This window comes from Dendronephthya gigantea, unplaced genomic scaffold (genome assembly GCF_004324835.1).
Source record: "Dendronephthya gigantea isolate DGI-Jeju-01 unplaced genomic scaffold, DenGig_1.0 000003F, whole genome shotgun sequence".
Lineage (NCBI taxonomy): Eukaryota > Metazoa > Cnidaria > Anthozoa > Malacalcyonacea > Nephtheidae > Dendronephthya > Dendronephthya gigantea.
Window position 1 is genome coordinate 3,515,555 of NW_021163013.1, and position 16,593 is coordinate 3,532,147.

Below are 16,593 nucleotides of genomic sequence, written 5' to 3' on the forward strand. Positions count from 1 at the left end.
TGACGCTTGAAAACCAAGTATAGGATACTGATCTGTTTCGCTCACGAAAAAGTTCAGCTGTTTGTTCATACATTTCAACATGCATTTGCCAACAACATTAAGTTTATCACCAGTGTAACTTGTCAATGAGGTCTTTGACGTTTGAATCGGTCCTTTAGGCTCTTTCAATTCTGGATAAATCGACATGGAAATTATGTTCGCTTGCGATCCTGTGTCAACTTTAAACTTAATCGGTGTCTTGTGAACCTCTAGAGTTATAAAACACTCGTCTTTCGTCAATTCTGTTTTAGTCAACTGTTCGGGTTTCTTGTGAACCGTTCCAACAAATAAATTATCCGGATCTATATCGCGTTGATCAATTCCATGTACTTTCCTTGAGCGGCAACACTTCGCAAAATGATTTAATTTTCGGCATTCATGACAGACTTTGCCATATGCTGGACATTTCTTGCTCGGATGGTCTTGCCCGCATTTGCCACATTTTATTACTTCACCCGAGCCGCCCGATGGTATTTTCTGTCTTTCTCGCTTAAACTTCGCTGGTCTGCCTTCATTATTCACTTTTCTTGAACTATTCTTTACTGAATTTACCTCAAAACTATCGTTTTTCGTCAGGTCTTTAAGTTGTTTACGCGATTCTTCGTCTGCTTTGCATATGCTAATGGCTTTGTCTAGAGTTAAGTCGTCTTCTCGAAGCAATCGAGCTTGCAGTCTGTCCGATTTTATGCCACAAATGATTCTATCCCGAATTAACTCTTTTTGTAGTTCTCCAAAACGACAGTTCTTCGCCAAAAGCCGTAGTTCAGTAACATATTGGTCAACTGATTCGGTTTCACTTTGCACGCGTTTATTAAACTTGTATCGCTGCTTGTCGTATTCTGCTTTAGTATGCAATAATCTTCAAACTTTTGTATTAACGGTTTTATCTTGTCGACTTCGCTCGTCTCAAAATCAAATTTGTTGTGGATATCTCTCCCATCTTGACCAATAATATATAGGAAAGCACTGCATTTCTCTTTCTCAGAGGCTTCTTTCATGCAGACATCCATGTATAAATTGACTGTTTGTATCCATCTTTTCCACCGCTCAGACAAATCACCATCGCTCGAAACGAATTGCAACTCAGGAGGTTGTCTTAATTTATCCATTTTTCGAAATAAACTTCTCCAAACTCTACGATTTCTATTCAAGTTGAAGATCCCACACCTGACACCATGTTATGTTTGTCCATTTGTACGTGTAACATTTATTATAATATAACATACTAACATGAGTACAGCACTTTTATTTTATATAGCTAAATCTATGCATAAATTAACATATTAAACAATAATACAACAATGTTTAAAATTTATCACAACTCATCACTTCACCTACAAGGGTTACTCCTCACTCATCATCATTAATTGACGTTGTCATGACTTAAAATTCTCTATATTGGTCATTGAAATTGGAATGCTGGAGTTCTCCGTCCTTAACCTGAAAATACCGAAGCCACCACCTGCTTATATCACAGCACGTAATTTTAAGAATTTTGAACGAAACTTTTTGGAAGACCTTGGACAAATTAATTGGGTAGAGAACATCATTATAGATTATTCCAATGGAAATGTGGACGAATTTGATTTTTTCTTTCGAGGTGTATTGAATAAATATTCCTCTCTGAAGTCTAAAGTTTGATATCGACAATGTCCATTTATCACCCAAGAACTAAAACAACGCATACTGTCGAGGAATAAATTACTGAAGACGGCTCGCTGTACTGGCGTACACGAGGATTGGCAGTCTTACCGGGTGTCTCTGAACGATGAAATTAAATTGCGAAGGGCTGAGACAGAATATCTCCAGAAACGGATATATAATAAAAAAATAACAATTCAATTTGGAAATAAATTAGCAACTGTATACCACGCAAAGAAACAAGTCACCCTGCCTATGCAGGAGATGTAGAGGTACTGGCAAATGAATAACGAAATTTTTATGTCTGTGGGAGAAGGTATACAAGTAAATTATTATTGTCTAGTCGTAAAGTCTTTAGCAGCCAAAAATGGCATCTCCCTAATTCCACCAACAAATTTGGACACCTCGTTTCGGACGGTCTCCACATTCAAGATTCATAAAACAGTTTTTTTCATTTCCTTCAAATAAGGCTCCGGGAGCCGACAAGGTATCCATGAAGTTTTTCAAAGATGCATTGCAATCGTTCGATATCAATGTAACCTGCAATTTCTAAGATATGTGAACATGTTTTCCTAAACCAGCTAACAGATAGGCGTTTCTCAATACATCAAATTGGAAAAAATAGATATCATTCCACAGAAACGCTGAATGTATACACTGCGTCCAATATTTATATGCAAAATCGTTTTTTCGCTACATTTCATTTGGTTTTTAGAAGAGTTTTATGAAATGTAGTGTATATTATGAAAACATTATTAAAATGTGCAAAGCTGTAATTTTGGGTTTATCTGTGCAATAGAAAACAAACATTTGCCATTTTGTCATAAAGTAAAGATATTTGGCGCCCATTTTTATATGCAGATTACACTGCTATTTACCGAATTGATACAATGGAAAAATTTATAAAATGAGACAATATCGTTTTCTATGTAATTTTAATGAATATAAAATTATTCCCACACACATTTGATAAATAATAATTATATATAATTATATACAAAAAATAGAAGATTAATATTATTCATTAATGTTTAATGTATCGTCCATGATTTGATACGATTAAAGTAGCCTTTGATCCATCGATGCGGTGAGTTTCCTGATTGCATCAAGTGAAATACCTCTATAGCAGTAGTTTTAATTGCATTCCACAGATCTTCTTTTTACCAGTACTGTTTTCCACCTGCATATACCTCTCTTTTGAGAATGCTCCACAAGTCTTCAATTGGGTTGCGATCCGGAGAGCATGCTGGCCATTGCATTATTTCGCCTTTTTTAACAAGAACTTTAGTAAAAAAGCCTGTTGTCAAGTGTGCAGCATCGGAAGGAGCATTGTCCTCCATAAAAACCATATTCCTCCGAAGAGACAAATTTTTCTTCTTGTACCATGGCAGAAAATGCTCGTTTAGGCAAGCTATGTATTTCGGGGCGGTCATTTTAACGCCTATCGTTTTATCTTCGACTCTAAATGGGCTGACAAGTTAATCATTGATGATCGCAGCGATGAACATGACTCTACCTTCGCCTTGTTGACGCCTGAAGCAATGTGGTGGTAATCCTTTCATATCACACCATCCTCATCTCCAGCCATCGGGTCTATCGGCACTCGTCAGTAAATAACACCAACTCAAAGTTCTGCTTCATATAATTTTTCACCCACTCGAGTATCTTTTCTCGATGAACTTGCTTTAAAGGAGGTGGCACCAAGGGATTCTTACATTTTGCTATACGCTTTAGAATGGAACATCGTGTGCTTTTAGGAACGTTACACATACCAACTGCTTCGAATACCTGCTTGGAGGTCTGTAGAGGATTACGGTGGACTTCGCGTTCAGGTGAACTGAGTACCCGACGAGACACACCTAACTTTTCTCAAATCTTCCCCTTTTCTGTTCTTCCATTGCAGGATTGTGGATTTGTAGCATACTTTTTGATTGTATGATAGTCGCGTTGAAGCATTTTATCGATTTGAAGGGTGGGTAGCTTCTGCTGTAGTGCTTGTATAATTTTGGTCTTTTCAACCTGCGTCAATGCCCCTCTGCGGCCCACCTTGCATATAAAAATAAACGCCCAAAATTTAAAGCATAAATGGCCGCTGTTTGTTTACCACTGCTCAGATCAGCCAAAAGCTTCAGTTTTGCGCATGTACATGTTACAGTGTTTTCATAATATAATTTTATACGAAATTTCATAATTTACAGAAATTGGTTCTATACAAAAGATTATAATAAATGTTGCAGATTTCGTTGTATTAAATATCTATACTATATCTATTAAAAATCTCAAAAATATATATGCATATAATATATATATATATATATATATATTATATATATATATATATATATATATATATATATATAATATATATATATATATATATATATATTTATATATATATATATATATATATATATATATATATATATATATATATATATATATATATATATATATATATACAATCGACTCTTTAAACCAGCTTAAAAGCTGAAAAAGAATCGCTTTAAAAGGACGCTATATTAAATCTACTCTTTTAATCTGTTTATTGCCATCGCGGATGATAAGACATATGTATTTAAAAATCTGTTCGTATTCATATTGGGAATTAATTATAAACTCACGATGAAATGCCAAAGAGTGAGACTGGACCATTCGCATTAGAAGTAGGTTATTAAGTTTATGATCCGTATTGTTTTCGATGCTTTTAAACGGCTTCAGACATACTTCCTCTCGTCTAGCATGAAGAGTTTGTAGGTTGCTATACTTTAATTGTTCCGTATAGCCACAACCTGGATAGATGATAGAAATTACTCTTTGTTGTACACGTTCAATAAAATCTTGAAGATATTTGGGCAATGCATAGTGGAAGACCTCAGAACTATATTCATTGGTCTTATACTAGTGCAGTAGAAGAGCAGTATCTCTGGTATTGGGATTTTTGCTCGTTTAAGCCGGATGATAAAATATATCCTCTTGTTGGCTTTTTTGACGATATTACAGACATGCTGGTTCCACTTTTAATTGTTGCTAATTGTTAGGCCCAGGATTTTAGCACAAGAAGTTATTTCTAAGTTGCAACTGTTAATACAGATGTTTGGGAAGTCTATAGCTCTTCCTTTCCAAAATGAATTCTCAATTCTTTACATTTGGTGGAGTTGAGTTGCAAACGGTTCTCAATTGACCATTGTTGTATATACTCCACTTTTCCTTAAATAGCGGAAAGGGTGTGTCTCTTAACTACTTTAGAGATCGTTGTGTCGTCAATATATTTCCAGTAGTCGGTAGAGCATGGCTTAAGGTCATTAATCATTAAGATAAACAACCAAGGTCCGAGTTTAGTTCCTTGGGGAACTCCAGACGGTACCCCGCCCCACTCCGAGAAACAGTCACGTGACAATTTTACCCTTTGTTCTCTTCTCAGAAAGTCAATAATCCATTTCTTTACTGAGAGTGGAATATAAAGTTGAAACACTTTTTGTGCAAGAATTCGGTGGTCAATAAGATCAAATGCTTTTCAGTAATCAAGCAAAACTACTCGAACTGCATCCCCTGTACCGTCCCTAGCCTTATTCCATTCATGAACCATGTTGATAAGTGCTAGAGTGGCTGAGGACCGAGGGATCCCTCCGAATTGCTGTGGATCAACAATGCTCAAGATAGCTGGCGCAATATAATTTTTGACAACGAAGTCTTTGGCAATTTTGCATAGGGTAGAAGTTAATGATATTGGCCTAATGTTCAAACTGAAAAGAACTAACTTTAATTTATTTGTTTTAATTGTTGATGTTTCCCGCGAAAGGGAATTATTTAGCATAATTTATGCATTTTTTTGTTTTGCGAACACGAGAAAACGGACAGTGAATTCGGACAGTGATGTGATATTGTGAAAAGATAGATGTTGGAAATGACTCGGAAAGAATGTTTAGTACTGGGTATTTGTAATAGTTTGTAAATTCGTTAAATGTCTTGTCTTACGTTTTAGATCGAATAAAATCAACTTAGTTGAATATGAGATTGTCGAGTCATTTTCTCGGACGAATCGGAAGCTAGTAAACTCATGCGACCACCTAAGATGTTTGGTTATGTCAGTAACTGGCTTCTCATTAGGAATGGGGGTGATATTTGCTCGCTTCCAGACTACTGGCAGTTTTTGCTCGTTATATGAAGCATTTGATAAATTGGAAATGAGCGAAGACAAAATCTCTGATAAGGTTTAGTCCAGTAGATATTACTTCAGGGAATACTTTTTTTTCACATCTATCATGTACGTCTAGAATACTCCAGTCAATTTTGCTCAAATATCTACCAAATTCCATCTTTCGAGAGTTTTTCATATCTCTTTTATAAATAAAACGATCCTTTTGGGTGTGTGAACTTTCATGTGGATAAATAACAATAGTATTATGGTCAGACAATCCAAAAGGAGGATAACTGTCAATAGAGCTTGAGCAGTAGAATTTGTGCAGATTAGTTATTACAAGATCGAGGATGGCAGTACCCCGGGTTGGTACATTCACCAGCTGCTTAAATCTAAATTGGCGACAAAAGTACTTTATATTCAGATTGTTAAGGTCACTTGCATTGACAATTCCACACCCTGGAAACCTTCCTTCCACTTCGCTAATTGATCTTGTTAGATACTGTAACATGTTTTTATCATTCGAACTTGGGGGTGGTAGATAGGTGCTATAACTAAACAATGAAAACCGCGGGGGAGGCGCCTATGCCTTGTATGAATTCACAGAACTTCAAAGTTATCATCCTCTAAGTCGGTTAAACGGTTGAATTTGATATTATTGACCATATAGAGACAAACACCTCCGTGCGGGCTCTTAGTGCGATCTCGTCTTAGTACATTATAATTAGGAATTGTAATTTGATTATCCTCAATTGTGTTCCTCATCCACGTTTCAGTTAAAAAAATTAAATCTGGGCTTATTTGTGATGTGAGAAGTCGAATTTTGTCAATTTTGAGTACAAGGGATCTCACATTAGCAAGAATCATTCTTCGGACATTTTCATACAGTAGGGGCAAAAGTTTGAGTCCAGTCGTTGTAGTATTCCAGTATTAAATCCTGGCAGCGTATTCGAGTTAAGACATATGCGTGCTAGTGTTTCAGTACTGTAAACTATTTAATTGCAAACTGTTTTGGTCCTAATGATCTAAATTAAAACAAAATAAAGTTCTCATTCTTTTACACTGCCCAAGATGGGTGGGGAAAAGGGCAAAATGATGGTGCGCAATGACAAATAGTTGCATTAAGTATTGAAGGATTCTTTCCTCGTAAGATCGCAGAAAAATTGAGAATTTAAAAGGGTGGTATGCAACTAAAATGGAGAGGTTCGAAGAAACGAAATCCTACTCAGGCAAACTTTTAGCTGCTTCGGTCATGCTCGGTTTGGCAATATTGAAAGATATAATAGGATCCTAATTAAAGAAAAGTATCATCCCATTCTTCAAGGACATGGAATTTCATCTGGTACAAAGATGATCGCGCGTCTAACTACATGATAATCACCCTAAGCACATGCACATCTTCTATGTGCCAGAAATCTTTAGAAGCAAACTCATTTTGGTGATCTCGTTCTCATGGCTTTCCACCTCAAATTCAGATCAAAAACTAATGGAGCACTTTTAGGACCGTTTTAACCGGAAAAGGGCGAGGCACAGACCCACCAGCCAGGATGACTTGAGGCAAGTGGTCGACGAATGCTGGCAATTAAGGTATTGAACGTGCGACATTAAAAAACCTATGGAATCTATGCGAGCAAGAATAAAGGTCATTTCAAGAGCAAAAAAGAGGGATACTAAGCATTGACATGTAAATGCATGTATGCACATTAACATAAACGTAAAAATGAATATCATTACATCTCATAGTTGTTGCATGTACAGCATGTATTTTTCTGTTTACTTATTTACTTTTTTCTAGTTCACTTATTTGGTAAGGTTTTCTGTAGAATATTAATATATGCTGCTAAAACAATGAAAATTAATACAGTCACTGGACTCAAACTTTTGCCTCCTACTGTACTTTTTCATCTTTGGCGATTTAGGTAGTATCTACAGTGAGGTGGGTATGTTGGAATTTCTATGAAAGGACTCAGTCGTGGGTAAACTGGCCACGGTGTCGCAAGGGGAACTCGCATGTGGTAACTATGGCGAAATTATAATTGTTTTATTTGAATTCTTTTGATTGACAGATGAGGGAAAGAAGGTTGACATAAGGTTTCCATTGAAAGTAAAATTATTAGTAAAATTATTACGGTTTAAAACCACCCCTGGTCAATGAGGGGGAGGAAAGCGATATTCTTTGATCGGCCGGGTTGTAATTCGAACGAGAATTGGCCGACTCGAGAATGATTCACTGGTTTCGTTATTCGATGGACCGGTTCCAAGTGATTCAACCACTCCTGTGTTGGACGTTTGAGATTTGACGGAGGTCTGCATCGAAACTGATTTTTCGGAAAAGAGTTTTTCCGAAAAGAGTCATGATATTGTAGATATATAGGGCTTATCCGATTATTAGGTGTTACTGAAGTGAAACGACCTCGAGAATGAGCAACTGCATTAGCTCTCCGTTTGTGGCGAGGTTGAATAAATCTTACTGTTTGTCTATCATTAACACCGCTTCTACGGCGATTCGGAGTCGAGTACTCACTAAAGATTGACAAGGATTGTTTTTGGCAAATACATCTATATCAATTAGTGGTGATCGAGCAAGAGGCAGTGGTTGAATATTAGTCGCAGATGTAGTTGAACTTTGGGATTCGCCAATTCGCATTGGTGATTAAAGTTTTGTTCCCATTAGACAAATATCATCCTTAAATACTAAGCTATTGCTTAACGTTTGAGATAAATCTCCCCTAAAAACATCATTTCCACCTGGTTCATGAATATCGCCCACGTTTTGGGCAGTTGTATTAGAGCCTTTAGAAGTGTTGTCAAGGGAAACAATACGTCTCGCTAAATTAGTTGATTCACATGATGCAAGATTTTCATTGGTAATTGTACTGTTAGCCAATTTGGTATTCAGATTTCGATTTCCTAATTGAAAGAGTTTATCCGCGAGGGACTGTAGTTTGCGTCCTATTTCCCGTCTTTTCTCCCTTTCTTCAGAAGGCTCCTCATTAAGGCGTGTAATTTCGAATAACAAAACATCTTCAGAATTGGAAATATTTTGCGTATTAGCCAACGACTGCAAAGCATCGACCCGTGATTGCAACATTTCCAAACTCAATTTAACATCTTGCAGGCCGGCCAAATCCCCTTCACACGAGCTCGAACAAACACAATCTCCAACCCCACTCTGAGACAGGCTACTATTTACCAATTTCTCTTGCGAACATCCCGGGAGATCAGCACTTACACAATCATTAACCAGCATACTTGAGCGATTGTTCTGAGCATCGTCAACCAAACACACTTTGTCGTTTATCAAAAAAGCCCTTTGGTAAACTTGAATAAGAATATTTCTCCAAACACTCCCGGTTTTGTCTTGAAATAATAAAGATTTTGGTTTACCTTAATACCAAGTAAAGCTTAAGTTAGAATTATAAATGACTTAAGCTTTACTTGGTACTACGGTAACCGCATGATAAACCGCATGATAGTATGATACGTTCACTTTGTCTTACAGTTTAAATTCGTGCTTATATTAAATCTTCAATCCTATTGAAATTAACTGCGATGTGTCAACGCGCCCGTAAACCACCACATATTGTTAAACGGCGAAATAGCAGCGTTATTATTAAAATAGGACCAGAATTTACATGCATGTATTAGATATATTCTTACCCAAATTAAATCTAAACTTAATCGAAATTCGAACACATCAAAAGAACGGTTTATTTGTTCCTCTTGGAGGAATTGCCATATATTGCGAGCGAAATCAAATCGAGCATCGGAAAATTTAGCCAAAGGTGTGCACCACAACTCTTAGGAGACAAAACTGTGACGTAGTTAATAATGGTCACATAAAATTTTCAAATACAAGTATGTAGCTATATTTCGCGCCAAAACACACTTGCGACGACGAAAAATACTAAAAAGAAAACAAAAAAACAAAAAAAGAAGAAAAAACAAAAAATAAATAAAAAAAAGACCTAGGCGAATTCTCAACTCCGTCGCTCTTGTCGGAGTAATTAATTAAGTTCAAACCAAAACACTCAGTAATGCTTGATTACCACAATATACGTGTGATGATATAATTAAAAGCGCGTATTCCACACCCTTGTGTAGTTCAATCAATCAATCAATCAATCAAAAACGTTATCACTCTGTCGAATAAATTTTATATATAGTTTACAAGAAACTAATTGAGGACATCTAAGATACCTATAGTTACTACAATAAGACTAAACCAGAGATGTGCTGAACTCACCTAACGCTCGCCTGCACTGTTTGTCTAGAATAAGGCTAAACTCTGTATGAAAGGTATCTGTATGAAGCACAAATTACCGATCTTTTCATTACAAATTACAAGGCTAAAATCCGCGTTGGAAGGTAATATTAAGCACAAACTTCAGATATTAGTTGTGACCTTAGAATTACTGGCCAAAACTGGCCTCGGAATTACATTAGTTTTATTTGTGACCAATATTTCTTCCGTTTCTCGCAATCCGCGCACGTGATATCAACAGGTAAGTTAACGGACCAGGCAAAAGTCCCTGCTTTAAGCCGGGCGCACACACAACGATTTTACGGTAGTTGGTCCATTCAGGTTTAGACATTATTATTATTATTATTAAAAATTTTATTTACAGACACTAGCCCCGTCAGTTACCACTGATTTCCACGGAGGGCGTCTACTTAATTACATTATGAGCGTCTACTTAATTACACTATACAAATATAAACTATATATATATATAATATGCAGAATTAACTACTTGAATTTATGAGCCTCTTGAAACAATGAATCGATTGAGCAGACTTAGCTTCACGCGAAAGACTATTCCATAATACAGCTCCTCTATATTTAAAACTTCTTTTGAGAAACTCTTTCTTAGGTCTCGGGATTGATAGATCAGTATCGTAATGTCTCAGGTTATAACCATTTTCAATTACACTACGCTCAGAAAAGGATTCGCGAAGGCACGGAGCAGTACCGTTATTTAGGATATTATAAACGAGAACTGCTTTGTTAGTTTTATATTTAGTTTCGAGATTTTTCCATCTAAGCTGCTCCAGGAGTTCAGAGGAGCTTGTATTGTAGTCTGCCCCCGTTAACACCCGAGCAGCCCTATTTTGAAATTTTTGCAACTTTTCTTTCAATAATAGACCGCAATTGTCCCAAAGAGGGGAACAATAGTCAAAGTATGGTTGAATTAAAGCTTTGTAAATGGTGTGCATGGTTTCTTCAGGAACAAAGGGTTTAACTCGTCTCATTACACCTATTCCCGCGCCTACCTTTCTGCTTATTGCATTTATATGGGCTTCCCAATTAAGTTGTTCATCAATCTCGACGCCCAAACATTTAAAAGATCTATAACGGGTTACTGGTACATTTCCAAAGATCACTGACTTATTTCCTAGTTTATTTTGAATGTTATACGAAGAGCCTACAAACAAAAGTTTAGTTTTGGTAGTATGATGTTGCAATTTATTATCACTAAGCCATTTACTGATATTTTTTAAATCAGAATTCAACATATCTACTAATTCATCAAAGTTATCCGACGACGCAAAGATTTGAGTGTCGTCTGCATATATTCCAGGAGTAGTAGATTTTAGGTACTCTGGTAAGTCATTGCCCTTGCCCAGACATGTTTTCCTTCTCGCGGCGCTCGCGCCTCGCGCGTGTATAGATCGCCAGTCGCCACATTTTGATGAAAACATCCATCTAGACAAGCTAGACAGGAATCGGCAGACTATTAAAAATCTTCGTGTGTGCGCCTAGCTTTATGAAATAAACAAGATTGGATTTTTATATCTACACAAAAAAGGATTATGCATCAAACAACGAAAAAGTATGTACATAAATCTTATAGGTAGTTCAAAGGGTCCTGTCTACAATTTAACTGGCTTTAATAATATATTTGCTTGACGCATGTGTATCTACATAAATAATATGCAAATATATGTCACATGCGTTGCCATTTGCCTTTGCATTCCGAGCCTATCGGCTTTCTACTTATAAATACTTATGTGCTAAAGCTTGTAATTGCGAATTATCTGACAATATTCTTTAAACTTTAACGTTGGACTATGTTTTATATATATTCACTCCCTGAATGATTTCAATATTTAATAAGCGATTGAATTTTGATACGGCATGTCACAACACAATCTCATAATTTATAATTGTACATGTACAATGCAAACAAATGGTAGCATACAGGTGAAAATATTTGAAAGTTTCTCATTTGGCTTAGGGTTGTACAAATACTTTCGTTAAATATGATTCAGCTACAACTTTGAACTAAAAAAAAAACAGGGCTACACAATAGCCCTGAAAATCGTAATGAGCGTGATAACTCTGGATAACTCTAACATTGACCTTATCATGATGCTAATAAGCTTAACATTTGCCTTATCATTTGATAATTTTGAGCAAAGCTCTCTTTATTATTGTATAAATGTGTACCAAATGGCACTGAATAGTCACAATGCATATCAATGACTTATATTTATGATGATTCCTCTGATGTAAAGCCATAATATTTAAAAAATATAGCATCTTAACATTGACCTTATCATTATGCTAATTAGCTTAACATTCACCTTATCATTTGATAATTTTGAACAAAATTCCCATTATTTTTGTGTAAATATGTGCTAATTGTCACCATATAGTCACAAGACATATCGATGAGCTATATTTATGATGAATCTTTTGATGCAAAGCCATAATATTTAAAAAATATAACATCTTAACATTGACCTTATCATTATGCTAATTAGCTTAACATTCACCTTATCATTTGATAATTTTGAGCAAAACTCTCTTTATTATTGTATAAATGTGTACCAAATGGCACTAAATAGTCACAATGCATATTGATGACTTATATTGATAATGATTCCTCTGATGTAAAGCCAAAGTATAAAAAAAGTATAGCATTTTAACATTGACCTTATCATTATATTTTGTTGTATAATTTTCACTCCCCCCTGGTAAATGGTTCTTTTGCAACAAATAGACTCCTTAAGTAGATAAGTTGAAAATAATGGGAAAATAAAAGTGGCATCTTAACATTCTACTTATCATGTAGTGTGGATGCAGACGGGGACGGGGACGGGGACGCGGACGCCAAGACTATAGCAATAGCTCTCTTGCACTAAAGTGCAGGCGAGCTAAAAAACTATTTAACTTAATGACATTATTATAACAAATTAATTATTACACAAGTAGCAATTAGTACAATTATTTAAAGTTAAAGCTGCAATATCTGATAGTCGTATGTGTCTTTTAAAACTATCAAGAGATGCAGCTGTGTTTATAGACTTATGTAATTTTGACCAAATGAATGGCCCCATATACCTCAAGCTATGCATGTTTTCCATACGTGACCGTGTTAAATCTGGGTATGCAGAAATTACTTATGTTCCTAAGATTGTACTTGTTTGAATTGTGTTTAAAAAGATTGCATGCAATTCATCAGGCGGCACTAGATTGTTGTTTGCTTTATACATCAATATAGCTATGTCCTGAAGTCTACGATTGAACAATGTTGGAAGTTTGCCTTTTCTTAAAAGATCTTCGTACGAGCTACTTTTATCACAATATATGGCCCTAAGTGCTCGCTCTTGTAATTGCTCTATTTTTCTACTATCAGATGACAAACAATGGTGCCACACTATATGGCAGTAGGTTATTTGAGGTAGTATGAAAGTTTTATAAAGTCTTAATTTAGCTTCAGTCAGTATTAACTTCCTCAACATCATAAGTACCCCCACCTTTTTTGCCACCTTACTACAGATATCTCTGATATGTTTCCCAAATTTTAACTCATCATCTATACCCACCCACAGTTGATTTATAATTGGAATTGAACGTAAATTAGCATTTGTCATTGTAATATTTATTTCTTTCTTCTTATTTTTCGGCCCAAGGCACATGACTTGGAATTGATGCCATCCGGTTATATATGTCGCCTCGCTGTTCAAAATTATTTCCACATCCCCCATCCTTTCACCAGAAGCATATGCTTGGTGATCATCTGCATACATCGCTAAATTACTGTTATGTATTGTGTAAACAAGATCATTTTGGAAAATATTCCAAAGTAATGGGCCTAGACTTGAGCCCTGTGGGCATGCAGCCTCTTTTGCTATCCTTCCACTGGCTTTTTCAACCTGATCGCATTCGCACCCTGTTAATTTGATCAGTAAAATAACTCCTCAACATAACTAGAGCTTCTTTCGACAAGCCATAAGCTTTCAATTTCGCTAATACTAAAGGCGGATGAACTGATCGAATCAAAAGCCTTAGACAAATCGGTTGTTAGTACCCCAATAACGTTTTTATTATCCAATGACATTTTCCAATTCTCAACTAATTTTATTAAGGACGTCTCGCAACTGTTTTTCTTTCGATAAGCAGTTATAGATTGTTTCCAATTTTGGCTCCATATAAGATGTTAACTGCCTACATATTAATTGTTCAAATACCTTCCCAACAGCACTCAGAACTGTTATCGGTCTATCGGACCAAGGATTTTCTTTCTTATAGATGGGTACCCACTCTCTCTCTTGAAGAACTCCATCATACACAAACAAAACCCTTTTACAAAAATTTTGTTTCAAACACACCACATGGTTGACAGTTGTCCAACAAATTCCAAACTACCCCATCTGGTTATTTTTATTTATTTCTACGCGCCTCAATTCGCAATTAACTATTCAACAAATTACTCATCATGTTTCCCTTTAGCCCACATACACATAACGTTTTTTTCTCTAGTTTGTTTAATTCAGACAATTGTTACAAATTAACTTATAACTATATAAGAACTACAATATGGTTCCAATTACCTATGTCAAAATATAAAATAACCATTGTACAGGCCAGTAGTAATCTTTAATACATAAATTGAACATCTGGGTTAAAGATGGTGCCAGCGACTCACTCATTAACTTTAATAACCTGTTAGGCAGACCATCATATCCACAACTTTTATTTGCTTTTAGGTTATCCATGGCATATACTTCATTTTGATGGACTTTAATAAATCCGAATTTAGCATTGTTGTCTCTTTCATTACGGTTCTTTATACTTTTGACGCTCTTATGGTCATATAATTGTTCCTCGTTTAATTCCAACAACTCAGAGTCGCCAATCTCACATGCAATGTTTGTAAAGGGCTCCACAAAGCGCTCAGCTACCTCAGTTTGGTCTATATCTATACCGTCTTTCTCCAGGAGTATAACACTGTCGTCTACTCCGTTGGCTTTGGAATTTAAAAATGGCTTGAAAACCTTGAAGAACTGTCTAGGATCACGATTCATTTCTTCCGTTTTTTTCTTCCTATAGTCATTTAAAGATTGTCTCCTAAGCTTTGAAGCTATATTTCTCCATCTTTTTTTCAGTTTCAGGTTTCATCTGTTGGATTCTTAGTAAACTTTTTGGAAATATTTCTCTTCATTTTAATCGCAACTTTCTACTCTTCCGTCATATATGGAACATCTTTAGCTCGCACACGCATTTTTTTTAGAGGGGCATGTACGTTCAAAACTTCAGTTAACAGTGAATTCCAAAAATAAAGTTGATCTTCAATAGAATGGAATATTTCTCCAACATGCCATGGGGCTGAGTTTATATCCTCATGTAACATGCGTTCATCGATATTTTTATAGCTCCTGAAAGCAATTACTTTACTCGGATATTGTATGGAATTTTCTTCCATAATTGCGTAAACCATCTCGTGATCACTAATTCCTGGGTTATATACTCCTGCCATTCTGAACAGTTTAGGTTTGTTAGTTATGATGACGACTAACAATGTTCGATTTGTTTTAGTTACTCTTGTGGGTTCTTTAATCAGGCAATCCAAATCGTGTATATCTTGAATGTCGAAAAGGATTTTACCTTCCCTATCTTCTGGTTTTAGCATTTCCATGTTCAGATCGCCGGTAATACCGATAAATTGTTTCTGTAATGATGCCCAAATGATAATATCATTCAATTCGTTCTCAAGTTTGAGATAGTAGTTCTTACAACTTGCCTTGGGAGGACGATATAATCCCAGAACAATAACTTCGTGTCAACCAAATTTCGACCGTACAGCCAAAGCTTCGAAGGGGGTTAATTTCCGAGGCAATTTCAACTTTTTTGAAGGGATATTTGAAGAGAAATATGCCATCACTCCACCTCCTTCTTTCACGCGAACTTTGCGATATATAGTATATCCGCTTAACTTGAACTGTTCGCTAGGGTACGAGGAATCAATCTTAGTTTCTGATAAGAAAGTCACCTGCGCTTTAAAATCCCCAATTAGGATTTTTAATTCTTCTAATTTATTTTGTAAACTGTTTATATTAAAATGCAATCTAGAGCAAGCTTATAGAGTAAGATTACCAAGCGTCAAATATTAGGTGGAAAAACTAGATAAATAAGTTGAAAATGCGATTGGGAAGATATCAACCAAGACATGCCGACATTGCAACTACAAAGAAAGTGACCGTTAGAAAGAAAGCTGATCCAGAACATGCTGATGAATGTTGTCAACCGGCATTTAAAATACAGTTAGAACAATAGGGTCAAACCATATTGACGTTTCTGATGTTAGGGTAATGTGTACTGTAAAGAAGATGATCTGTAGCACGCAATAAAAATATTATTACTCACCATATTACATATATATATACAGTCTTCGTTTTGATTGGTTAGCCAGCTACAAAATAATATCTGCATGCTATTCTATATAAGTGCATGTGAAGTCATATCTACAAATAATGTTAGAAGGGAA